General features: G+C 50.2%; 1 pseudogene; it reads right to left on the reverse strand.

The window, feature by feature from the left end:
• Window positions 1–239: 239 nt before the first annotated feature.
• On the reverse strand, window positions 240–26182 carry LOC131897738 (peptidyl-prolyl cis-trans isomerase A-like; annotated as a pseudogene).
• Window positions 26183–26849: the final 667 nt, after the last annotated feature.

Below are 26849 nucleotides of genomic sequence, written 5' to 3' on the forward strand. Positions count from 1 at the left end.
TTCAATCGAAAATCTTTAACTTTTAATTTCTTTTCTTATTTAATTTTTATTTATAATCATAAACGTAACTCTGCAATCCAGCTGGACTTGGAGGGGAATGAGGGAAACATGGACTCCAAAGAACTTCAGTGAGAGCAGAGATTATAGGGTACTGTGAGCAGATGGCGTGGGGGTGGGGGTGCTCTCCTGAGCGACAGGAGGAATGGTCTGATGGGTAAGATGCCGGCAAGTCAAAAGAATTAGAGTTGTCCACAGTCGGGAACGGTGATCTTGCTGGCCTTGCCATTCCTGGACCAAAACGCTCCATGGCTTCCATGATCCTCACTCAGGTCCTCTTTCACCTTTCCCAAGACCACATATTTGCCATCCAGCCGCTCAGTCTCGGTGCAGATGAGAAACTGGGAACCGCTTGCGTTTGGTCCAGCATTTGCCATGGACAAGATACCAGGGCCTGTATGCTTCAGGATGAAGTTCTCATTCTCCAATTTCTCCTGGTAGATCGACCTGCCCGCCGCCAGTGCCATCATGGCGTGTGACGTCACCACCGTGGCACATGAATCCTGGAATAATTCTGTGAAAGGAGGAACCTTATATCCAAATCCTTTCTCTGCGGCACTCAGAGTGTGGAAGTTTTCTACTGTCTTTGGAACTTTGCAAACGTCTTGAAGGAGATGCGGCCCACAGGCTCGCCGTGGGCCGTGATGTCAAAGAACATGGTGGGGTTGACCACGGCTGTAACAAGTGGTGACAGGGGACGGCGCCACCCGCAAAGCTACTTTTACATTTTTTTTTTAATGAAAAATTATTTTCTAAAAAAATAAAAAATCAAGTCAAAGCCAGGGATGGTGGCACACATCTGTGATTCTAGAACTTGAGAGGCTGAGGCAGGAGGATTGCAAGTTCCAGGACACCCTGGGCTACAGAGTGAGACCTTTCCAGAAAGAGAGATTGAGAGAGCAAGGGATGGAGGGAAAAGAAGAGGGAGAGAGGAGAAGGGAGAGGAGGAAGAGGAGGAGGAAGAAGACATAATCATGTAAATAGATTTTTCTTTTTCCAATTCATTCCCCCATTACATCGCTGGTACAGAAGAGACATAAAGTGAGGTGAGGACTCCGGTCAGAGTGTTACCAACAAGCCATGTCCTCCTAAACCGAAGTACTTAAGCTAGACAATTGCCAAGCCGTAGCAGAGTCAACTTTCTACCCAGCAAGCAAGAGGGGAGCAGTGAGTGTTGGGGAGCAGTGAGTGTTGGGGAGCAGTGAGTGTTGGGGAGCAGTGAGTGGTGGGGAGCAGTGAGTGGTGGGGAGCCCAGAAGTCCTTGGGCAGACAGCCTCGGCAGCCTTCCGCAGGCTTCCCAGCCTTCCATCTTGTGTCTTTGTTTCCCACTGATAACACAGACCCTCTGCGGACAGAAACACTTGGTCATGTTTGTTTTTTCCCTCTTCCTCTGCCCCTAGATTTCCAATTCTGTTCCAGTTCACCAAGAAGAGAAGGCAGGAGCTCCAGCAAACACATAAGCCTTGAAGTGAGTTTACCAGTGAATCACTGCAGTCCTTTTGGTGGTTTGGGGGGGGTGGGGTGTATAAATTTTTATTTATATCAGTATGAGGATGGCACAGTGAGCATGCAGAGGTTAGAGATTTGAAGTCACATACCAAGGGTTTACTCAGAATGTGTGTTTGCCCCCTGGGCTATCTCACCGGCTCTATTTAAGACAGGCTCTCATGTATCCCAGGCTGGCGTCGAACTTGCTATGTGGCCCTTGAATTTCCGATCCTCCGATCTCTACTTCTGGGTAGTGGGATTACAGATGCATCCCACCATAGCCAGTTTTATGGAGTCCTGGGGATCGAACTCGAGTCTGCTCATGCTAGGCAAGCACTCCACCAGAATCACTATTGTTTTCTTCCAAGACAGGGTTTTACTACACAGCCTTGGCTGACCTAGGATTCAAGGCTGGCCTTGAACTGACAGAGATCGACCTGCCTCTGCCTTCCAAGTGCTGGGATTAAGGGCGTGCTCCACCAGCTCCCAGCTAAATCACTGTTTTAGTCCTGTATTGGCACTTTACATTTCATAAGCATTTGGAACGACAAAGAACCTTACCTGTGAATTAACTCCTGAGAGTCTGGAAGTGCCGAAGGCAGGACCTTCTACACATAGAGAATGTGAAGGAATGGCCTATTCTAGATGTTATCAGTAGCCGTGACAGCCACCCGATCACTGTGTGATGTTTCAGAGTTCACAGGGGCGTCTCATAGGTACACGTTATCTTGGGTGACTTGTAAGTAACCTGCTCAAGTAGGCTGCTGTCATTGCCCCGTTTTACACGTGGTGGGAAGAGGCTAAGGGAGTGCACGTGGCTGCCCAAAGGCACATGATGAGAATTTGGACTTAAATTTAAATGGAGGGTTTTTTTTGTGTGTTTCTTTTTAACTTCAAATATAGCACTGGCCATCAAGCTTTGGTGCTTGATTCATTTAATCTCACAGTTAAAACATGAATTTTGATGATTCCCAATATAATGTATCCTATATATAGAATAGAATGCAAGATGCCTTATAATCCAAAATTTTCTAGAAGTCACATTTAAGAAGTAAAAAGAAAGTAATAAAGGTAAATAATAAAAAAGTAAAAGGAAACTGATGAAATCAATTTTAACAACCATTTTGTTTAACTCAAGCTTAAATTTCTACATGAAGTAATAAGAGATTTTATATTGTTCTTATCTTGTGTCCCCCTATCTTTAAAAGACACTGAAATAATAAGAGATTTTATATTGTTCTTATCTTGTGTCCCCCTATCTTTAAAAGACTCTGTAGCCAGGTGTAGCGTACTCTCCAGTAAGCCCAGAATTTGGGAGGCTGAAATAGGGGGATCCTGAGTTTGAGGCAAGCAAGCCTGGGCTGCACATCAAGACCTAGTTGGAAAGAAAGAAAGAGAGAAAGAGAGGGAGGAGAAGAGAAAGGAGGGAGGGTGGGTGGGTGCCACGGGAGAGCAGAGAAAGCAGTGTGTAGTTGAGAGTTCCCATTCCTCTCTGTACCAGCACTGGTCACTTAGATGTGGCCGAAACCACTGACTAGGGTTAAGAAAGGGACCACAGATTTTATACTCTGGGTTTTTTTTTTTTTTTTTTCAGAGAGCTAAAAAAAAAGGAGGTTAGGAACAGAAAGGGATTCGAGATGTTTCTTAGTGACCGCACTAAGAAAGTCCAGCCAGCAGATAGGGTACCACCACATAACAGGACACCTCTGAGCCAGCGAGAGGAGTCACTAATTCAAATAACTATTTGAGGGCCCATTCTCCCCGTGTGGCCTCTCTCCAGTCATTTTCCAATTTAGACCAGGCCACTAGGACCACCGTGCCAATCAAGTGGAAACCAAGCGCTATCTTTGAAAGCTGAGTTGGCCTTAACGGAGTGGCTGCTAGTCTACCAGTGTGACCTCTCTCGGCTCTAAGACCCCAGGAGAGATCTCGGCCCCCGATCCCATCCCCCACCTCAAACCCCTCCCCCCCCCCCCCCCCCGAGTTTGTTCATTCAATGAACAGGAAAAAGAGAGGACTCCTCTACCTCGCAATAAAAATGGAGAAAGCTCCAAATAATAATACCAATAATAATTACGGCCACATGTGCATTGACCCTTCGGCACAACTCTACTCAGACTATCCGCATTTCAGGTTATCAAAAGGCACGCGTGACTAGTGATGGTGTATGGAGAGCTCAGTTCTGACGCTGAAAATGAAATTTAAACTTGAACTTTGAAATTTCCGATCAAATTATTTTAAGAGTCTTTTTTGTACTGGGAGTTAAACCCAAGGCTTTGTAGGTGCCGAGCAAGTGCTGTGCCACTGAACTACCTTCCCCGGCCCACTTCATCTTCTAATAGGGGCTCACTAAGTTGCTCAGGCTGGCCTTCAACTCACTCTGTAGCCCAGGCAGATCTTGCGCACGTGAGCTCCCAGCCTCAGCCCCCCCAAGTAGCTGAGCCTCCTCACCAACCCAGCTTCAGGTCTATACATTCTTGCAAAATAACAAGTGCCAGAACTGTCTCTAGGCCAACTACCACCCCCAGTTAAAAAAAGCACTACTGCCATCTGGTGGCCTCTCCGTCACAAGCAAGCTCCCCCAAGAGGACCAGATCAGCTTCTAGCATTGTGTTGTTCAAAATGTGCTCTCTGACCACAGTGGGTCCAAGGGAGCTTATTAAAAATGGACATTGCTGAGCGCTATAGAGCCTGGGTCTCCATGACAGACTCCAAACACCCACACTTAAAGTGAATGTCCCAAGTGATCGTCACACATGGTAAACTAGAGAGAACTGTCAGTCTAAAGGACTCGTCCAACGGATGCAAGCTGAGAAAATTCAGAGGCCGCACATGTTGGAGGACTCATGCTCGCTAACGCTGAGCAGAGCGAAGACTGCTGTTCTCTGAGTCTGCTGGGCTCCGTGGAGTCGTTTTATGCAGAAATAACAGCCCGTGCACTGTACACACAAAGCTAAAAAGAATCTAAATGTCACCAGCTTGCTCTCTCTCGTATTCCCTCCCTCTCTCCCTCTCTCCTTCTCTCTGTCCACTCCACATCTGGATCCAGCCAGGTGAACTCCCTCATAGCCCTCCCACTTCACCTCTCTTCCCTGCCTCTGCAACTTTGAAAACGGTCCAGTCAGTCTGTAACAGCACTCTTACAGTTGTGTGTGTGTGTGTGTGTGTGTGTGTGTGTGTGTGTGTGTGTGTGTAAATGCGATTGCATATATCCAGGCATCGCCTTCTCAGGAGGATCTCTGAGGAGACTTTTAGGCTAAACTAAGGACCCCCTTCTCAGCGCCCCACCACCAAAAAGCGCTATAAGTGCTATATGCAATCGCGTTTACACACACACACACACACACACACACACACAGACACAACTGTAAACTTTTCTCAGGCAGAGCTGTGTCTCCGTGACTCCACAACCTGGCCAAACTTCTAGAGTGTAGCTAGCAGGCTTTGCTCAGTATTTACTGAGTGAATAAGTGTTTTCAAATGCAACCAGAAGTCTGTCTGATATTTTTCAATGATAAAATAGTAAAACTGGGAGGGGTGCGGGGAAAGGGCAGGAACAGAGCAACCTGGGAATGTCCTCACCACCTCCCAGGAAAGGAGTGATTTCCCCAGAGGACAGAGGCCTGTCACATCTTGCCCAGCTAATCTGACAGAAGCCAGCTGCAGTGGTTGCTCTGCCCTGGGGAAGGCGTGCTGAGGCTGGGAACCACATGCCACTGTTTGCCCCTGGGGACAGGGGCACAGGGGGAGGGTAATTGACTTGTCTCCCAAATTTATTTATTAATTCCTAGCTGCACCATTTGATGTGGTTTCCAGGAGGCATGCCGTTGAAATCTGTTCACTGCCCTTCACCGCCTACCCCTCACCCCACGCCGTGATGGCCCCTAGGGAGCCTGGTAAGCCTCAGAGCCAGCTCACCAGCAAGACTCCAGGCAGGCAGGGCCTAGACATGGTGCCCACCACACAGAAGAGCTGGGCTCCTGTGAAGGGCTCTGTACCCTAGGCTGCAGATTTGGGTACTGATGAGAGTGGATAGACAGCCCAGGAGGACGCTCAGGAGGCCTGGATCTCCATGGGATGTCCCTGGGATCATAAGGAAAGGGAGGAATCAGTGGCTTCATGAAGCCTAGGCAGGAAGACCCAATGAGCTGGGCGTGTTGGAACAGATCTATTATCCCAGCGTTGGGGGGTAGAAACAGGAGGATCAGAAGTTCAAGATCATTCTTTTTTCTTCTTCTATTTTTTTTTATAAAATTTTTAAAGATTTATTTATTTATTATGTATACAGAAGAAGGTGCTAGATCTCATTGTAGATGGTTGTGAGCCACCATGTGGGTGCTGGGAATTGAACTCGGGTCCTCTGGAAGAGCATTCAGTGCTCTTAACCTCTGAGCCATCTCTCCAGCCCCTCAAGATTTTTCTTGACTACAGAACATGTTCAAGATCGGTCTGGGCTACAGGAGACCCTATCTCAAGCATGTGCTTGTAAGCACACACACACACACACACACACACACACACACACACACACACATGCACACCAAGAAGGGAGCTGAGGCTATAACTCCATTGGCAGAGTGCTCTCTAGCATCCACTGAGCCCTGGGTTCAGTTCCCAGCACTGTATACACTGGGCATAGTGGCCAACCTGGCCTACACAAGGCTTTGTCACAGGGAGGATAGGAAGATATGGTAGGAAGTGAGAGGTCCTGGCTTGCCTGTTTGTGTGGCTCACCTGACCACAGGCATTGTGGGTCATTCCAAGTGAGCAACAGTGTTTATCATTGTGCCGGGCAGATGCCACGAGTTCACGCCCTGCTTCGTGCTCCCCAAATTTCTGCCTGTTTCCTACAATTAGTATAAATAGGTTTTGTAATCGGGGAAACAAAATGACCTAGACACGAGCATGCATCTAAACGTGTATCCTGCACACAGCCTTGTGACCACACTTGGACAAGCAGGGCCGTGGTGGCCTGCATGCATGCTGTGTGGACACTGCTGTAGGTGGCTGGTAAGGACTTTGCTCCTCAGCTTCCCCATTTTCTAGTCGTCCCCCTACCCCGACCTTCCCTACAGAAACTAGTTTTTCTCATTTTTCCTTTGAAGACTGTTCCCCCTCCACCCAGCTCTGTTCCCTGGTTCTCTCTCCTCCTCTAAAGACTCAAATGTACTCAGCCCACAGCAGGACCTGCCCTTCAGCTCCCTGAACCAGTAATGCAATCCTGGAAGTCTTTCTTCCCCTCTTGACCCCTACACACACAGTCACAAGCATACACACAGCACGTGCGCACCAGACTCTGTGAGACCCTCTTGGAAAAGTCTTGTCTACTACCATCCCAACATATCTCGGCTCGTGGGTACACCAGGGCCAGACCAAGGACTCCTTTCTCTGTGTGTCCTTTACCTTTGTCATGGACTCTGACCTAGGCCAGGAGGGGCCAGCAAGGTCCTTGTCTCAAGAACAAGGCCTAACAGAATGTCCCACACCTCAACAGTCAATTCAAATATTTGAAGCAATATTTTTAAACCCCCAAATTAACTTCAAATATCCAGGATGAATGAAATGTCAAAACCTTTAAATAAAGAAAAGCTCCCCCGTGACTGATGTCTTGTGTGCCTCAGGCACAACCGCGTTTGGCTTAACATGCTCTCCAGAATGAACCCATCTGGAACAGAAAGGCATTCCTCAGCAGGATTCAGAATGTAAGACTAATGTGGCTCTGAGCCCTGCGTCCAGCGAGTCTGTGCCTGTCTTTCCGTACAATGACACTATGACGTGAGGAGCTCAGGGTCCTCAGCAGCCCGAGGGACACAGCCCTGAATTCACCAGGACTCAGAAGGTCAGATGTGTGGCTAGTTCAGAGTCAGGCACTCCGGCCTCCGCAAGACCTGGTCCGAGAGGCAGAGGCAAACACATGATGTGTGGACAGGGGGACTGAGAGATGGGCTGAGGAGGCTGAGGAGCCAGGAGCTGAGCGGGTCTCTGTGGATTTTTTCCTCCTTGCAGCGTTCAGACCTGTTCAGGCAGGTCAGCCTGCCTACCCACTTGAGGTCACGTCAGATGCCACCTCCATGACCTCCTCAGGCAAACAGATGCCTAAAGGAAGACACCTGGCCCCTGAGCCCTGGAGACCAAGCAGGCCAGTATTCCAGAGAACTCCGGCCAAGGGACCCTCACAGCCTGGCCTACATGACTTGCCAGGACTCCTGAGTGTAGGAGTAGGGATCCTGCCTCATATATATTTCGGCCTCAGGATCCCACTTGCTCAGCTCCTTGGAATGTTATCAGGACGTTATGAAATATACCAGGGAGGGTCTCCTTTGCCTAGAAGAGACCCCTTCCCTGGCCCAGGAGCCTCAGAAATTCCAGGCCAATGTCATCTCCAAGGCAGGATCTTTCCTCACACTAGCAGAAGCACTGAGCTCAGAATGGCTGGGAGAGATGCTGTAGTGCAAATACCAGGGGTACCCGAGGAGGAGCAAAATGCAACCATGGCCCCAGTTCTGAGGGTGAAACCCCCAGCCTACACTTGTGTGTGTGTGTGTGTGTGTGTGTGTGTGTGTGTGTGTGCACATGTGCATGTGTATGGAAGGGACTGGCAACAGGTCCAGCCTATAGCCATCTGCTAAAGAGGCCCAGGCAGGCTGACCTCACGTGATACAGGTCTCTGGCAGGTTTCAGTGGGCTATGTTGTCAATCAGAAATTCTGTTTGTCCTGGGAGCCTGAGCTGCGATCACATTTACATTGACTCACTCAGCACACGTGGGTCTCCCACTATGTGTAGGCCTGAGGCTGGATGCACCCCCAAGCACACTGTCCACACACCCAAACTGAGCAGTCTTTTTCAGCCCTCACCAGGGCTGAATGGAATAGCTTGTGTGGTTGTGTGCAGCTGGTCCACACGGACATCCACACACCACAGTCATGGGCTCTCTTCCTTTCTGACTGACACCCACTGCCAGTAACAGACACGGGATTTTGGTACCAATAGGTGAAATACCCAACGGCTCACTGCAGAGGCCACACACCCTGGCCAGAGCCAGGAGGACCGGCTGAAGTCTGAGCTGCCCTAGGGCCCTGTCTCTGCCTCTCAGGCCCTGCTGGTCCACTGGGCTGTGAGGAAGGAGTGATATCAGGCTGACACAGGATTCACAGGTCAGGGGACTCCACACAGAACCAAGATCTGAAGAAAAAAAAAAAAAAAAAAAAGACCCGAAGGCATCACAGTTCTACCACATTGTTTCTCAAGCGAGGCCCCACGCACAGCCCGGGCTTCCTCACTCGAAACACCAGCCCTGCCTCGCCTGCAATGTGGCCTATCACGAAGCCAAGCTGTCTTCTGGGGAACCCCGTGGGCACACACACACACACACACACACACACACACACACACACACGCACGCACGCACCCATGCACGCACGCACGCACGCACCCACGCACGCACGCACGCATGCTTTCGTCAGGTTAGCCCTTGCTGAGAGTGTTCAGGTGCTCCCCACCACCTACGAATGAACTCTGACCAGCATTCCAGATCCTTCTGAGGAGGACTGGAGGTGATTTTCTTGGCCCATCTTTGTCTCTCCAGAAGCCTCCCACCCAAGCCAGTGTGCACACCTGTTTACACCTGTGCACATTTGGTAAAGCCTTTTCTGCATCTCCCCCTACGACCTCCAACCCCCGTCCCTCCTACCCCTCCCTCCCTGCAGTGCCGAACTAAAAGCTACCAAAGCTCATCCAAGGAGCCTTTTGGGATGGCCACAGCTGGGCACTGCCCTCTTTACCTATGCTGCACTCCCTGAGTGTGTCGTCCCTACACACACACACACACACACACACACACACACACACACACACATACAGGCACACATCTTCTCCTACTGGGGAACTGCCTCCTGCCTGCTAGAGGCCCAGCTAACCTCGGAGTTGAGGTTGGGGGCCGGGCCATGCATCTCCTCTTTGCGACTTGTTTCCCGCAGCGCAGGGCTGGGCACGCTGGCACAGATGCTGTCACCCACTTAGCCCATATCAGCCTCAGGGGTGGATGTGTTGTCTCCCTCCGGAAGGGTGTGACCCCAGCCCCCCTCCCGTTGAAGGCATCAGCCTCTGGCTAGGTGGCTCTAAGGCCCTAAGTCAGGCTGGGGCCTGCTCAGCTGGGCGGGAACCGCACACATTCCTTCGGAATTAAACAAGGTCCCGCTGGCTCCAGGCTCCTCAGGATGAAGATCATCCGGTTTGCTTTTAGAGCAGCATTTCTGCTTCCCCGGGCTGTGAGCCCATGTGGTTCCAAAAGAAAGTTCTTCAGTCTCCCGGGGCAGTGACCTCAATAGCCACAGGGAAGGGTGAAAGGTCACATCTGTGATCCTTTGGAAGCCTGGGTCAAGGCCAGAGCCTCTGCCCTCTGCCACCTCCTGCCTCATGTCCCTCCTGTCATATATCTGCCACACTTACACACACATGCACACACGTAGGGCAGCATGAATACACAGACACATGCACAACCACTCAGATTATGCATAGGCCATTGTGTACACACAAGATATTCCTATAAACACACAAAGTCGTTCCCACACAGATGTGTAAGAATAGATGTGTGCATAGAAACAAATACACACTGGCATATATATACACACACAGGCAAACACAAGCCCTATCACAGTGGTTGAAGGAATGTGCCCGTGACAAGGACCACAAACGCCACCGTTTCATGACCGACCTATATCGCTACTGAGATCACATAACCCCTTTCATTAAACTTAGTCCACGAAACTAAGATAAACATGTGACCTTGCTTAGATTCAGTCCCTGTGACTAACCTCAGTAACACGGCCTACTCCAAACCAGTCCGGAGTCCCGGACGGTCATATAAGCCTCTGTGGCCCCCAAAACATGGTTCTTTCAAGCCAGTTTACTCCCTTTGCCAGAGATGAGCAAACACACCAAGAGAATGTTTTTCTGCCATCTGCAGGAAATCGGCCACAAGAAATACACAAACTGCCCGCTCTTGGGTCCAACGAAAGTACAAAAACATAAAGATTTTCAAAGGATAAAAGTGTCCATGATGGGAAGACCAGGCAGATGGCCCAGTTGGTAAAGTGTTTGCTCTGCAAGCTTGAGGACCTGAATCCGGCACACCTGTAACCTCGGGGCTCCGCAGCAGAGGCAGGAGGATGCCCAGGGTTTGCTGACCAGCCAGTCCAGTCAGATAAGGGTGCTCTGGGTTTGTTAAGGGACCTTGTCTCAAAAAATAAGGTGGAGTCTGATTGAGAAAGATATCCAATAGTGACCTCTGGTTTCCATGCACAGGCACATGCACACACACACAAACACACTCACACACACACAACACACACACACACACACACACACACACACAGAGGTATACATAAACACACAAATGCCATGATGTAAATAATACCTCTTAGCTGTGGTGCAATCCTGTGGCCACCCTACATGTGACCCACCCCATGACCCCTAATGTCATGGGCTGAACTAGGCCACCCTCAAACTCCTGTGTTGAGGCCCTAGCCCCCAGCACCTGTGAATACAACCATATTTGGAGATGAGACCACAGCCGGGCACTTTAAGATGGGATTGCTAGGGTGGGCCCTCACCCAGTCTGGCTGGTGTCCATATAAGGAGAAAATATTAGAACACGCAGAGAGACCAGGGGCTCGACGTAGAGGGCCCCCCCCCCCTTGTGAAGAGGTGTCGAGCCAAGCAGGGAGGCTAGGGAAGTCTCTGACCCTGACAGCTTGATCTTGAACTTCCAGCTTCCAGTGTTGTGAGAGAATACATTTCTATAGTCCAAGCAACTTGTGTTGATGGCACTACTGATGGGAAGGCAGGTGTGTGTGTGTGTGTGTGTGTGTGTGTGTGTGTGTGTGTGTGACCATGCCCAGGAAGCCATCATGCAGTACCTGGAGCTCTGAGTGCAGGGGCTGAACAGCTCTGGGGCGCCCCCCCCCCTCTCTCTCTCTGCCTTTGTCCGTCACAGGAATAAAGTTCTAAGCCCCTCAGCACAAGCTGCTCCTGGTTCAAAGGTCACCTTGCAGCACACTGGAGGCCGCTGGGCGAGGCCGGAGGGGTCAGCACAGAGAGCAGGTAGGCCTCTTAAGCCTGGGCCGGCTCACGGACTGGCACTGAGCCCAGCGTCTCTCTGGGTGCCGAGGAAGGGCTTGGCGAAGCCTTCTTGTCAGAACCCCACGTCCACTCAGGGCCGCCTCAAATTAGTCTGCTCCGCGGCACTCAGCTGGTTGCAATTGCAGCCCCCTCATGCTAGGATTTCACTTTCGACAATGATTTATGGGAAACACAAGGGCTGCCTAAAAAATCACTTGAATTCCTGCGCAGTGAAGCAATGGTTCAGCGAGGCGGAGGGAACGAGCCCGGCCCTGCCACCCCACAGGGGTGGGGAGATGAAGGGGGGATTGTCCCCACCGCGGGGACTACGCCCAGTGATCAGAGCCACTCGGGTGGGCCATCCCACCCACCCCCAGCCCCTCAGGGGCCGCCAGGGCTCTTTGGAAAAATGACCTGTTCCTGCAATCAGTTTCTCAGCGGCCCTGAAAATAAACGAGGCAGAGGTACACATGTCAACAGGCATGAATCTCACCCACATGTGGGGAGAAAAAGCTAATTGCCGAACACACGCTACAATGTCACAGTTTATACGAGATTTCAAAGTGTGCAAAACAACCCTGGAAACGCCTTTTAAAGACTTACACATGAGGAAGGGAGAGGAAGGGAACAAGAGAGGATCATGGGAGGGGAATGTGATCAAAATACATTATGTATGTGTACAAAGCTGTCGTGATGAAACCCATTATTAGGGATAATTAATATATTCTAATAATTTTGTTTTGTTTTGTTTTTGTTTTTCAACACAGGGTTTCTTTTTTCTTTTTTTCTTTTTTTTCTTTTTGGTTTTTCGAGACAGGGTTTCTTTGTGTCAAGCTTTGCGCCTTTCCTGGAACTTGCTCTATAGACCAGGTTGGCCTCGAACTCACAGAGATCTGCCTGCCTCTGCCTCCCAAGTGCCGGGATTAAAGGCATGTGCCACCCGACACCTGACATATTCTAATAATTTTTTAAACTGTCATGTGAGTCAGGCAACAGCTGCATGTTCCTGTTATCACAGCACTTAGGCTGGGAAGGCAGAAGAAGCAGGAGTTTAAGGCTAGCCTCGGCTCTATAACAGATCTGGGGCCAGCCTGAGCTATAAGAGACCTGCCTCAAAAATAACAACAGCCCAAGCTTGCATGTACTTTTAGAAAACAACACAGAAATTCAAGAAAGCGAGAAACTCCCAATGCAAGCCAGTGCTACCCAGGTGGGGGTAGCAGAAAGGGATGGGTATTTGGGAGCTGCACATAGCGGCCCTGGTTGGATTGCTTAACCCTATTTCTGAAACTGGTTCACAGCTCCACAGGTATTCATTATAACACACACACACACACACACACACACACACACACACACACACACACACACGTTGGTTACTCTGTTGTTGTTGTTTTTATATTTAACCTTGTTTGGGTCTGCATTTAGAAATGAAGCAATGTTTCCAGCTTCAGAGATAGGCATAGCAACACATGCCTGCGATCCCAGCAGGAGACTTGCTGTAGGTTCAAGGCCAGCCTGGGCTACATACCAAGACCATGTTCTGAAGAAGAAGGAAAAGGAAGGAGGAGAGGAAGAGGAGGAAGATTATTTTTTTTACAGTTTCCCATCTCAGATCCCCGGATCCAAAGTCCCCCTTGAGCAGCATCCCAAGTGGCTCGGTGACATTAGGAGCAGCACCATGGAGAGAATAAACATCCAGCCAAGCCTCAGAGCCTCACTGTATTCCTACTGCACCAAGGGATGAGGGTAGGGGGTAGGTCAGCGTGGACTCCCTAGAATGGGGTGGCAGGAAGCCTTCCTTGGGCTCAAATCTGGAGAGTAAACAGACTGGAGGCTCCTGCCTGAGGCCCCGGAGCTCTGCAGTCACCTCAGAGCCCTGTTCTCCCAGACTGCTTAACCCTCACAGGCCCTAGGACCCTCCCTGCACACCACTCCAGGAAAACCGTGCTCCTGCATGGCTGTGTTGGCCAGTCGGGCAGGCCTGGACCACAGCTGCAGCTGTACACCCCAGTTGGAGTGTGGCCACCCCCTGGTTCTTCCTCAGTTCCTCCAGAAACTGAGTCTGTCCCTGGATCCCACTGCTTCTGCCTCCCAGCAGAATTAGCAGCCTAGTTTGTTACAGTTGGGTCTCTCTCTCCAGTACCCAGCTTGTCTGGTTGTTATCTGGGTGCATGGCTAACTTCTGGAAGCTAAAATCGCGTCTTATTTATTCATTCCACAAGCATGATAAGTACCTCTGATGTGCTATATGCCTCACAAGACACTGGGGATTCAGTGATGAGTAACAGCGCTCCGTCTTACTCAGAAGCTGAATTATGGAGCTAGGACAGCAGAAGGCTAGAGTCATCCACAGAGAGCTTGGAGACTGGGTGCAGGCCAACGATCATCTAGTCAGAGTCATCTACGCACAAGGGAAACAAGACTCAGGGGTGACATCACTTCAGAAGGTCACATGTTAATAAGGTGCAGAGCCAGGATGACCCCAGAAACCACAGGGACCTGAGACCAAGCTGAATGCCCGGCCTGAGCATGGTAGCCACTACCAGGCTGGCCTTAGAAAGTCGTTCTCAGAATACCCTCTGGTGGCCAAGTCAGGCCTCTGGGAGGTATGTCCCCCCCCCCATCTGGAGGCCACACACTGGAGGTAAGCTGGGGTCACATTCACAGTGCCACATCTCAAGCCAAAATCTGCATTCCCCCTCTTTCCGATGAGGGGTAGGGGGTCAAATCTGAAAAAATGAGGATTGCCTCTTCCCAGGCAGTGACTTTTGGGACACACACTCCCACCCTGAGAAGCATGAGGGCCTCCTCTGTTGCACAGACCATAACCCTGGAATCTGACCTTAACTTACCCTCCCACTACACCACCATCACGGCACTCCCAACCAGTGGTTCTCAACCCATGGGTCTCGACCCCTTTGAGGGCAGTCACAAATCAGATCTCCCGCATATGAGATATTTACGTGACGATTCATAACAGTAGCAAACTTACAGTTATGAAGTAGCAACGGAAATAATTATATGGTTGGGGCGGCGGCGGCAGCGGCGGCGGGGGGCGGGGGGGCGTCACCACAGCATGAGGAACTGTATTACGGGGTGGCAGCGTGAGGAAGGTTGAGAACCACTGCTCCCAACATCAATATGAGGCAAGGCTCCCTGACAGAGCTCCTTACTGTCTGCTCTCTGGCCCCGGGATCCCCAGAGGCCAGGCCTAGATGGAACTCCCCAGAACCTGCTAAGGGAAATAATAGGGTCCCGGGACCCTCTCTGTCCAAAGAGCAGAGCAGCTTGGGTGCCATCTGACTCAGGAAATGGGCTGTGTTTTCAGCTTTTCTGCACCGAGTGCTCACTTTCAAAGCTCCCACTCAAGGATCCCTAAAGGAGCGCCAGGGCCCCGGGTGCACAGCACAGTCCGGTGCGCATCTCAGATGACGGCCCAGCCCCATTTCACAATAGCGCGGCGACAGCCCAGCCCCAACCCGTCCGAGACTGTTTTGCTTGGCCCGCAGCATGTTTGACATGAATTGGGTGGCCAACATTGTAACTCTAGGAGAGGTCACGTAAAAATCCAGGTTTGAAGGGAGAAGAATGGCTTCCCTGAACCTGCTCCCTCGCCCTCCAAGGAAGAAGCCCCAGTGCCCACCGGATCCTCATTGTCTCCCCCTCCCCACCTTGCCCACCCACGGAGGGCTATTTATCTCCTACCAGCTGCCCGGCTCTCCTTTCAGCACGTTACTTTCCAAGGCCACAGGGGCCTTCGGAATTTGTGAATTCACATTTTAGGGTCTGAGGACGGTTTTGCCTGTGGAGAGCGTGGCTCCGCGGTCTGTGAATTCTGCAGGCTCGCTCCCTCTCCCCACGAGGCAACACTCAAGTGAGGAGGGGAGAGCAGAAGATAGGAAGGCCAGCTTGGTTGGCGAGGCTGGCTTTGGTGCAGAATGCCAGGAGAGGCCCTGAGCTGGACCGTAAAAGAGCGGCCCTGAGTAAGACATGGAGGGAAGTCATGAACCAGGGGAGGGTTGTGGGCTCCTGGAGTCTGAGCCTCAGCATGGAGGGTCGACTTTTTCTCTTTAGATTCTAAAGTGGGTCCATTCCTACAGCACAACATTGCCCTTCAGCCTTTCGTTCCCTGCCCCAGACTCAAAGCTCCCCTCAGCCCTGTACATAGAAAGGAGAGGAACCACCAAGGCCTAGGCCAGGTCCCAAAGACCTTGACACAGATGACCTGAGAGGCTCCCTCCCCACGGAACGCACAGAAAAACACAGTCATCTACGTCTCTGTGTTCGCACAACTATCTGTGGACTTAATGTTTGTCCGCCATCATACAATTAACAAACTCTCCTTGGAGACAAACCCAAGATGGAGATCATTGAAACCACTGTCCTGCCAACTGGGGCAGAACAGTCCTGCTTTGGCGTGAGAAAGGCTAGAAGAAGGTATCTCTTCTCCCCAAAGGAGTACCAAGCTCCACTCGGCTTTGACGTCACCACCCTAATCCACTAACTATTACTACTCCTACTAGGCCATTTTTGAAACGACAAGAAAGAATCTGCCGTGGGATGAGCCTTTGCACACTGTGGGCCCCAAGTACCTGGTGGTGGGGGGAGGGTTCCCTAGAAGTGGGAGGGTTCTACATGGACCACTGCCCAGCCCAGTTTGGTTCGCTGACTGGCTTGTGTTAGAGTGACAGCCGATGGAGTCCCCCAGACTCTTGTCCAGCCCGACGACGTGGGGCCCCTCTTTGTATCAGTGACTCAGACACACTCCACTGACTCCTAACACCCCCCTCCCTCACCGGCTCTTTTCCTTTCCCCCTAAAATTTGGCTCTGTAGCGGGAGACGGCTTCTTTCTCCCTGCCCGCCCCCCAACAAGTCCTCAGAGCACCCCTTTCCCACAAGAGGTGGGCTGCCAGTGCTGAAGGAAAACAGTGGGGACAGTCAGATGAAGCGATGGAGAAAAGAGCCCTGCGTCTGCGTGGGCAGTCTGCCTTCACATTTTTATAGTTACGGTCCCGGACCGACCAGGGCTAATGCTCTTTTTGCCCTGAAGCCAAGCATCCTCCCTTTTAACCCTTGCTCCCCTCCTCCGCAGCCTCCCTTCAGCTACCTCCTCCAGGCCCTTTAACTGCCAACAACCTACTTTCCCGACGCTGATTTATGGTGACCGGAGGGATAGCAGAGTTAGAGCTAGCCCCACCCACAACACCATTTTAAAACCACCCAACATTCTGGGCAGAACTTTCCTGTTGAAAGGCAAATACAGACCTACACAGCCCCCCATGGAGCTGCAGACAGACACACACCTCCTCATGGCCAGAGATAACAGTGAGGGGCAAGCCCTCCTGAGACCCACTGCCCACCCTAACATGCTCTCTCCCATTCTGGGCACTCGGGCACACACCCCACCAGCCTGCCCTGCATCGTGAGCCATTTGGGCCTTCTTTTGAGGAAAAACACTCAGCTCCCAAGAAGGTTCCTGACAGGGCCATTTTTTTTTTTTCTTCTTCCAGAGCCGCTGGATAAATTGCTTTTGTGCAAAAATAAACACAAGCGAACTGCATTAGCCGAGCGAATGACACATTAGTTACAGATGCAGGGCCTGTCAGAACATTGAGGGAACAGCTTTTATTGGGGAAAGGCTGAGAGACTCATAAATAACCAGTTGGCAATCTCACATAAACATTTGTGCGTTCACATAAACACCGCCTACCACAAACGGGGCCTGGCTGCCAGCAGGGCTTGGAAGAGTCCTTTCTGCCCGTCCTCAGAGAATAACGATGACGAGGCTGGAGGTGGCGAAGGGTCACAAGCCCCCTTTCTCCCAGAGTTCTCTACTTCTTGGACCCGCACTCTGGGCTCTGTGGGGTGGAGGGAGAGATCCAAGTTCTAAATCCTAAGTGTCTGCCAGAGAAAGAGGGTCAATGCCCAGCTCCAGTGGAACAACTGGTCCATTTTCCTCCCTCCACAGAGAGCTCGCATTAGCCAGCCCAGAAAGGAGAGAATAGGATATGCTGTTGCACTGGGGGCTGGCCTGCTGAATAAAGCCAAGGGAAGGATTTGAAAAGAGCTTGGAAATCCTTCTCAATACAACCCCAGCGGTTCCCATCAGAATCGCTGGGAAAATGGGATGAAGCCAGTATCCCCCCTCAGCACCAAGGACGAAGGCTACAAAGGGTGGCACCAGCCTCATCCCGTCCCAAGACGCAGGGCGCCTAGGCTTCCTCCCATTGGCTCTTGAGAATGTCCTTGGGTTGGCCCTGGACTCCCTTTCTTTCCTCTGAGACCAACACTTCAGACCACATCTGTTTGAGGCTCCAAAATAAGGGCAAGGCTGGCCGTGTGGACTGACCAACCAGTCCGTTCTCGCTGCTTTCCCTTCATGCCAACTCCACCCCTTTCCCAGCAAATGCCCCTTGGAAAGGCTCCGGTGCCCTTGTTTGCACTGAGGTGAATGGAGTCTTGCTACGGGACTATGTGGGCATCGTTTGATCTCATCCCGCCCCTCCCAGACGGGCGAAGCATGAGCGTGTAAGAGTCAATGCAAGCACATAGCCCCGAACTCTTTGTCAAGTTTTAGAATCGGCTAAAGGGGGAAAGGAAAATGGTGGGTCTTCTGCCCCCCACCCTTGCATTTGGGATTCCTTTAGGAAAGAGAGTAATAAGGACAAAACAGAGCTACCATGGGCCTCAAGATATCTCACAGCGAAGACTGGCCCCAGCTAAAGTGCCATCTTCTTCCCTCAGCTCCATATCAACTGGTCACTGCTTCCTGCCACACTGCAGGACCAAAAACACTTAGACTGAGTACCTTTCTGTTTTATCCATCGTGTTCCTTCATCTACTCCCACGTTTTTTTCAGTCTACCTTTCCTCTCTGTCCCCCATGCACCTCGGGGGTCCAGTCCATCTGAATTAAATCGCCATCTGGGTCCTACTTTTATACTTTTTCTTTTGAGTGCCTTTCTTCTTCTGCAGGCCAACATCCAACCCATCTGTCCAGACACCTTGAAAACTGCCTTCCAGAGTCTTCTCTCTGTCTCTGTTTCTGTGTGTCTCTCTCTGTCTCTGTCTCTCTCTGTCTTTGTCTCTGTCTTCCTGTCTCTCTATCTCTCTCTTGTCTCCCTCTGTCTCTCTGTCTCTCTCCCAACCCTGAGAGAACCCTTGAGTGTCTTACTGTTAACTTTCCCTCTTGTTCTGGGTTGTTTGTACAGAGCAAGTATTCCCTTGTACGCCCCGCCCCCAAGGCTCAAACTCTCAGATCTGAGGTTCTTTGAGGTTCCCCTTCCTCCAAAACACTCCTCCAGTGCCCAGGATATACCTGTGCTGAATCAGTGAAGGGAGACGGTGATACAGTCTGGAGTCATGGCTCTGACACAGTGGGATGAGGTGACGGGGTGGGAGGGAGGGAGATGGCGGCCATGATGGAAACTGGCCCATAACCTTCCCCTAGGCAGTCTCCTTTAGGCTTTCATTTAGTAGCTGAATAACTCTGCTTTGGAAGAAAAATTAAGATGCCAGGCAGGTACCAACAGCCAAGCACCACGGCTCTATTGACTAAGGCTCCGCCATCTAGGCTCTTTCTTCCTGTGAACAAATGGAATTTGTTTTATGGGAAGATAGAAAGAACAGTCTTAGATGGCAATGTGGAAGGTTCTTTGGCCAAGACAGCCCTCAGGAGAGAACACAGTGCAGCCATAATTTATTGCATTCGATATTTTCACTTCCAACCTTATTTTTATAGACATTATTTCATAGGCTCCAGCTTAAACACAGATGGAAAAGATTCTGGCCTTGTAATAAGAGATGGATTATGGTGGGCCCACCCCGCTGCTCTGTGCCTGTGAGTAAACGCACATGATCATGGCCTTTGGTGGGGCTGGGAGATGCCTTTATTATGTGTGTAGATTTCGATCTAACAATTCTACACTCATCTCTTCTTCCTCATGGCCAGGCCCTCTGGATGCTTCCGGGGTGGAAAATGTGATGACCATGTCGGTGGGCAAGAAGAAAGTATGGCTGAAAAGAAGGAAGGAGGGGGAACGCATGGTATTGTCTACATGACTATGTTGTATGCATTGCCTTGCTCTTTGAGGGTGTGTGTGTGTGTCAGGATCTGGTGTAGTTGGAAAATAGCGTCTAATTCTCTCTAATGTTGCGGGAGGTACTCTCCCTCCATGCTGGGGCACAGAGTTTCATCTCAATGAACGTCTTTAAAATCACGATGGAGGAGCCGGGGAGACGGCACAGCTGAGAAAGGGAATGCCTTGCAAGTCCAAGGATTAGGCTTCAGTACACAAGCTGTGCTTGGTGGTGTGGACACAGAGACAGGAGGATGCCTGGGACATGGCGTGCTCTCCAGCTGGCCTAGCCTACTTGGCCTGTTCCAGGCCAATGAGAAGCCTGAAGAAAGAAAGAAAGAAAGAAAGAAAGAAAGAAAGAAAGAAAAGAAAGAAAGAAAGAAAGAAAGAAAGGAAGGAAGGAAGGAAGGAAGGAAGGAAGGAAGGAAGGAAGGAAGGAAGGAGAGGGGGAAAGGGAGGGAGAGGGGAAGGAGGGAGGGAGGGAGGGAGGAAGGAAGGAAGGAAGGAAGGAAGGAAAAGAATAAATAAATGGAGGACGGTACCTGATGAAAGAAATCTAAGGTTTCTGTATATCCCCTGCCACATAAACACATACACACACAGGCATGCTCACACACAGCGACATGATTGAACCTGTGGTTTTTAGAGCCTGGTATGGCAAGCTTTGTTGAACCATCCTTGTTTCGGGCAAAGAGAAAAGGAACACAAGAGGAGACCGGAAGGGGGACATACTTGAAGGGAAAGAAGTAAGAGGGACGTAGGAAGGTGGAAAGAGAATTGCTCAGACCAGAGCCAGCAGGAAGACCCCGAAGGAGGTGACCTAGCCCGGCAGGAGTGTCTTGGCCCACGGCACGGCCCACACACATCCACAAACTCCATGAGTGCAAGCTGAGGCCAGCTTGGCTGCTGGCAAGCAGCAGGCCGAATAGAGCCCAGGCAGGCAGCTTGCACACAGGCCTTAGCGGCAACGCCCCGCTTCCCTCCCTCGGGGGAGCGCTTCCCTCCCTCGGGGGAGTTGTCATCAGACTTGACGAAGCTTTGGAGTATATGTATCAGGAAACACTAGGGACTCAGGCTCATGGGGGGGGGGGGGGTCAGAGGCAAGAACAGCCCCCACTCAACTTCGAGGGTCAGTGGAAAGTGAACAGAGGGAGGGGAGACTCAGGGAGGAAACCCACTTCTGAGGACCCTGTCCTTGTGGAGGAACTGCTATGTGGAGTGAAATACCCCGCAGAGGCTGAGAGGCCATTCCTGAGTGGCTCTATCCACGAGGCCCTCTTGGCAGAGGCTCTGTGGGAGATGTGGCTGCTGATGGCTCAGCAGAGCTGTTTCTTCGGTCTGTAGACACTTCTATATTGCAAAGTCACAGTGGTAAAATTCTTAGGACCCATCCTTGGGGTATATCCTTAAGGTTCGACATAGCAGGAGAGGTAAGAATCAGTGCTGAGAAAGCCTCCTACCCTCTTCGACTTGGTATGTCAATCATTCGCGTCTGCTCTCCTGAAGCGGAAGTCACGCCAGCACCGAGGGAGCCATGAAGGACTGGAAGTGTTCAAACAGGAGTAAAAGAGGAATCCGCTTCAGGTAGCAGAGAGCTTCAGGAAGGCGGGGCCCACCACCTGACCTACTTGAGGAGTCTGGCCCAGGGACCCAGGAGCTTATGAGATACAGAAGACTTGCAACTTCCCAGATCCCTTATTTAGAGGAATTGCATCCCTCTACACACGTGTACACTTTAGGACTGGTGGGGTTACCTGTCAATCAAAAGGCTCCTAAACAAGCACTCTCGAAAACCAATTTGAGCCCTAGCTTTCTGACCTCCCTGACCTCTCAGTCCTGAGAATCTATATATGCCCTTTCAACACAAGCCTATTTGAATTGGTCTTTGGTCACTCAGAGCTAAAAAAAAAAAAAAAAAGAAAGTCCCAACTAGTACACATGGGTAATAAGTGAAATATGCTTCTCCTAGACATGGCCAAGCCACAGCCCATGGGCCACATGTGCCGCAGCATAGCTATGAATGTGGACCAAGACAAAATCATAACCTTACATAAAACATCATGAGATATTTGGTGCTTTTTTGTGTGTGTGACTCAACTGTGTGGTTCTCGGGTGTGAATTTTGTAGACAGTGCTGTGTCGCAATGTCAAAGGGTTGCCCATGCTTGCAAGTTTAAGCCAAAGACCTAAATCAGAATAAAAATGCATTTCCCCAGGAGCAGAGGCCCATAGACGTCCAGGAAAGAAGCAGAGAGACTTGGACAAAGGGCTGGAAGCAACAGGCAGAAGAAGCCCCATTCTGTTCCTAGAGGTGGAAGGACCCATATTTCACACATAGGTGCACACATGCACACACACATACACACACAAGCACACTTGTAACATAAAAGCGCATTGATCCTTGTCTTCCTTGGAATCCAGCACTCAACCTCAGCACACAAGGTCTCCAGCTCTAAGCATCCGCTCTCACGACTGACACTTTTAAGTCCTTACGTCAACAGGAGACTGAGTCTGTATGGTATGTGAACCATGAATTAAGCTGTCTCCCACATTAGCAATGGTAGGACAGACTGAAGGGTGGAAGTGGGTAAAAGAAAAAAACATGGATTTATCAGTCAAGTCCTCTCTCACAAATAGAGAGTGTGACAGCGGTATTCCCTGATAGTGGTAAAACACACATTTTCTTCCATAGGTACTGGCAGATCAACCCAGTGTTTGTTACATTTGCAAATCACAGGCGTGGAACATTTTCCGGGATACATAATTTATGATTCACCTACATTTGCACATACGCATCTCAAGATACAAACACATGACACGTGGGACTGACTCTTGACATTGGCAACTAACCAGACATGGAGCCACACCACAGTGGTGAATGATTTATTATTATAAAAATGCCTACTAAGGGATCACTAAAATTTCAAAACTCAAGCTCAAAGTCAGCCCCACTTAAACATTTTTATTGAGCTTTATATGTGCTTGATGAAACCCACCAGTTCGAAATTTTCGTAGATAAATGTTGTGGTTTGAATGTAGGATGTCCTCCATAGGCTCACACGTGTGACCCTTGGTCCTCAGCTAATGGGGTTGTCTTGGAAGGTTGTGGAAACTTCAGGAGGTGGATCCTTGATTAAGTGGGTCACTGTGGGCAGGTACTGATGTTCTGTGGCCCAGTCCCATCTCCTGTCTGCTCTTCGCCTCCTGACTGTTAATGCCTGGTGGCCAGTCATGGTGACACATTCCTGTCACGGTGCCTCACCAGCCATTATGGGTTCTATATGACCCACCTGTAACCATGAGCCAAGATAAACCTTTGCTCCTGACGTCACCGTTACCAGGCATTTTGTCACGGGAGCAAGAAAAACAGAGAATGCAGTCATTTGGAAGTTTTTTAAAGACAACATTATTCATTACACTTATTTGTTTGTCTTTATTTATTTTAGGTTTGTGTATGTGCATTCACACCACAGCACAAAGGGAACTTTCAGGAGTCAGTTCTCTCCTTCCACCTTGTGGCTTCTGGGGATTGAACTCAGGTCCTTAAGCTTGGTAGTAAACTGCCTTTACTTGGTGAGTCATCTCAGCGGCTCTGAAGACATTTTTAAAGTTTACACGAGAAGGGATGGGTAGATGGTTCACTAGGGAAATGCCTGCAGACCTGACTCCCATCACCAAGCATCCAGGTGTAGCACAGCTGTGAGCACCTGGAATCCCAGCACTAGGGAGGAGAAGACAGGACTTGTATAATTTGATGATCAACCAGTTTAACCAAATTAGTAAGCTCCAGGTTCAAGGAGAGACTCTGTCTCAAAAAATAACGTGGGACTAGCTGAGAAAGACACCCACAAGGCCCTCATACACACACGCACACACCCATGCAAGTAGACGCATACACACATTTTTACATGAGAAGCCATCTTAAATTTGCATCTTTTACAGTTTACCCTGCAGTTTTAAAATTAAAATAGGGTGGCGTTCCTGGGCTGATTCACTATCTCTGTATAATCAACCCCAAACCTTAGTGGCTCACAATGAGTTATTTTGCTCTTTCACAGTTCTGCCAGTTGATGGTGAGAGGTGGTTGCTTGGTGATGTGAATTTCTCATGCAATCAAGCGGCAGCAGGGCCTGAAGCCTGAAGCCAAATGTAGCTTTGACGGTATAGTGCATCCAAGATGGCAGCATCTACATCCTCTTTCCTCTGCCTCAGATGGAATGGATGGAGCACATGGGATATGCTTAAGCATAATTTTTATTGTCATGTGGCCTTTCTTATGGCTGTCTTGACTCTCACTGAGGAATCAAACTCCTAACATGATGATTAGCCTACCCCGCAGGAGTATTGTTTGTTTGTTTGTTTGTTTGTTTGTTTTCTTAGGCAGGGTTTCTTTGTGTAACCACCCTGGCTGTCCCGGAACTCACTCTGTAGACCAGGCTGGCCTCGAACTCACAGAGATCCGCCTGCCTCTGTCTCCCAAGTGCTGGAATTAAAGGAGTACGTCACCACCACTCAGCCCACACTGAGTGTTCTAAGACCCCAGGTAGAAACCAAAAGCCTTTTATGACCTATACTCAGAAGGCATGTAGCATCATGGTCACTGCTTCTGTGGGTCCAAAGTAAGTCACAAAGACAACCCAGATCTAAAGGAGTGGACCACACAAGTGGCTAATAGCAAGAAGTAACTCATTGCTGGGGGCGGGGTTGAGGGGGTTGTCTTTGCAGGCAATTACCCATGTCTGATCCCAATGAACCACCTTCCTCTAATGTGCAAATCCACCTGCCCACCAAGAACCCCCAAGGTCATTAAACAGTCTCGGACTCAAGTTCCAAAACCAAGACTTAAGCATCTAAGTGGGGTATAGGTGCACACGCGACCCTTCAGGCATGGTTCTTCTTGGTCCTAAGATTTGTGAGCTAAGAGACAAGTTATTTTCCCACATTCAACACCCAACAGTGGGGCAGGCAGGCACAGTGGAAACGTAGTGGGTGCTCGCCTCCCAAAGGAAAGAGCAAGCCTGCAACCCAGCTACACACACGACACCAACTCCTTCATTAGGTCTACTTTCTCTCTTCCAGAAGTGTTTTCCTGGTTCCAAACCCTTCATTATTGTGCTGGTTAGCTTTTCGTCAACCTGACCCAGGCTGGCGTCATCTCTGCAGATGGAATCTCCACGGAGGAATTGCCTCCATCAGACTGGCCCATAGACAAGCCTGCAGGCACTTTCTTGACTAATAGTTGACCTGGAAAGGCCCAGCCCACTGTGGGCAGTGCCACCCCCCCAGGGAACGTGGTCCTGGATTGTAAGGAAACAGGCTGAGCAAGCCACGGGGACGGGACGAGCATTCCTCCAAGGTCCCTGCTTCATTTCACGTCAGAGTCCTGCCTGGCTTTCCTCGGTGATGGACTGGACTGGACTCAAGGTGTCTATGCCAAGTAAATCCTCTCTTCTCCAAGCTGCTTTGGGACAGAGAGCAAACTAGGACAATTGTCCTTCCTTTTCATAAGAAATAACTACTAGCTGCCTCCAAGAGGCTTCTTTATTTGAGCTATATGTCTTTTGGTCCAACTTGTAGAATTATTTTTAAAACTTTGCGGGCTTCCCTTTTTTCCCCTCAATTTTTAACTATGTGTAAATGTGTGGAGGGGCATCTGCCCATGAGTGAGTGCAGTACCATGGAGGCCAGAAGAGAGTAGACAATGCCCCGCATCTGGAGAAACCAGAGGCCATGAGATGCCCAATGTGAGTGATGGGAAAGGAACTCGGATCCTCTACAAGACCATAAACACTCTTAACCTCCGAGCCATCTCTCTAGCTCCTGTAAGCTTTTATATATCACATTCTAACTTCCTCCATTAGGCAAAAGCCACAACCATTTATTTATTTACTTTAGGGCTTATCTTGACTTAAGCCACCAGGAAGGGGCCCGTGGAAGTCCTTAGAAGCCGTGCTGTCCAGTAGAGCTAAGACAGTATCTGCAAAGTCTTCAGAAGCCTTGCTGTCTACCCATGAGGCCTCCAAGACATGCCCTTGAGTGTTACTGAGGCATTACTGAAGGATTTACAGCCACACCCTTGGCTTCCTCTGCATCTCAGCCCACAATTTACTGGCAGCACCCCGACCTGTGCCTTTGCCCTGCAGCCTGTTCCTCTGTTGAGAGTCTTCAGCTGGAGCAGTATGACTACCTCCTTAGATGTCCTCAATTCTGCTCCAAAGTGGAACAGCGCCTTCCTTAGTTCACGGTCATGACTCTTCCGCTCGACAAAGTCAGCTCGGAGAAGCTCCAGGGCCCTTTCACTGCGTTGCTTGGAAATTGCTTTAGACAGGATGCTCTCTCCTGCCATGTCAGTGAAGGCCATGGCCTCACATCGGCCAGTGATGATCTCAGGCGTCCTTTGCTCAGATTTCCTCCTGGGTCCCAGGACTCCAACCATGTTCTCTTCAGCGTTCTTCAGCTTCTGCCTTCTGAAGGCCCCAAAGCAAAGGCCGCAGGTTTCCACTCTCTCTCTCTCCGTTCACCACATCCAGCCTAGAGGTACCGGCCTTCCCAAGAATGCCCCAGAGAACACTTCATTGTTTCAGTCCTGCATACTCCTTCCCCAGTGAGTGAGTCTGAGCTGGCCTGTGACTCATGCTAACAAATGGAATGTGCTGGAAATAAGTTGCTTAAGTTTGGAAGCACTCTTTCAGAATACTGCCAGCTCCCCCTTTCCCCTTCCTAAGCACTCACTTCTGGGAGTCGTGAGCACCTTGCAAGACTTCCAGCTACTTCACTGGAGAAGCCAGTTGCTCCATTACAGAGAGGTCCACAGACATCCTGGGGAGAGGGAAAAGGCCAGTGCTGCCTGCCTTCAGTCCAGCCAGCCTCCTATGATCCCAGACACCCTTCCCTAACCACGATCGCCTGAGACTCCCAAGCAAGAACAGTGGCAGATGCCCTCCCTGATCAGCCCACTGGGCTCCCAGCACCACAAGAGATAAATAGTGGTGGTTATTCTGGTTTTGTTTCAAATTCCATTTTTTTCTTTGTTATTTATTCATTTTGAAAGATTTTTTTAACGTGTGTGTGTGTGTGTGTGTGTATGTCTTCACATGGGTGTG

This window comes from Peromyscus eremicus, chromosome 22 (genome assembly GCF_949786415.1).
Source record: "Peromyscus eremicus chromosome 22, PerEre_H2_v1, whole genome shotgun sequence".
Classification (NCBI taxonomy): Eukaryota; Metazoa; Chordata; class Mammalia; order Rodentia; family Cricetidae; genus Peromyscus; species Peromyscus eremicus.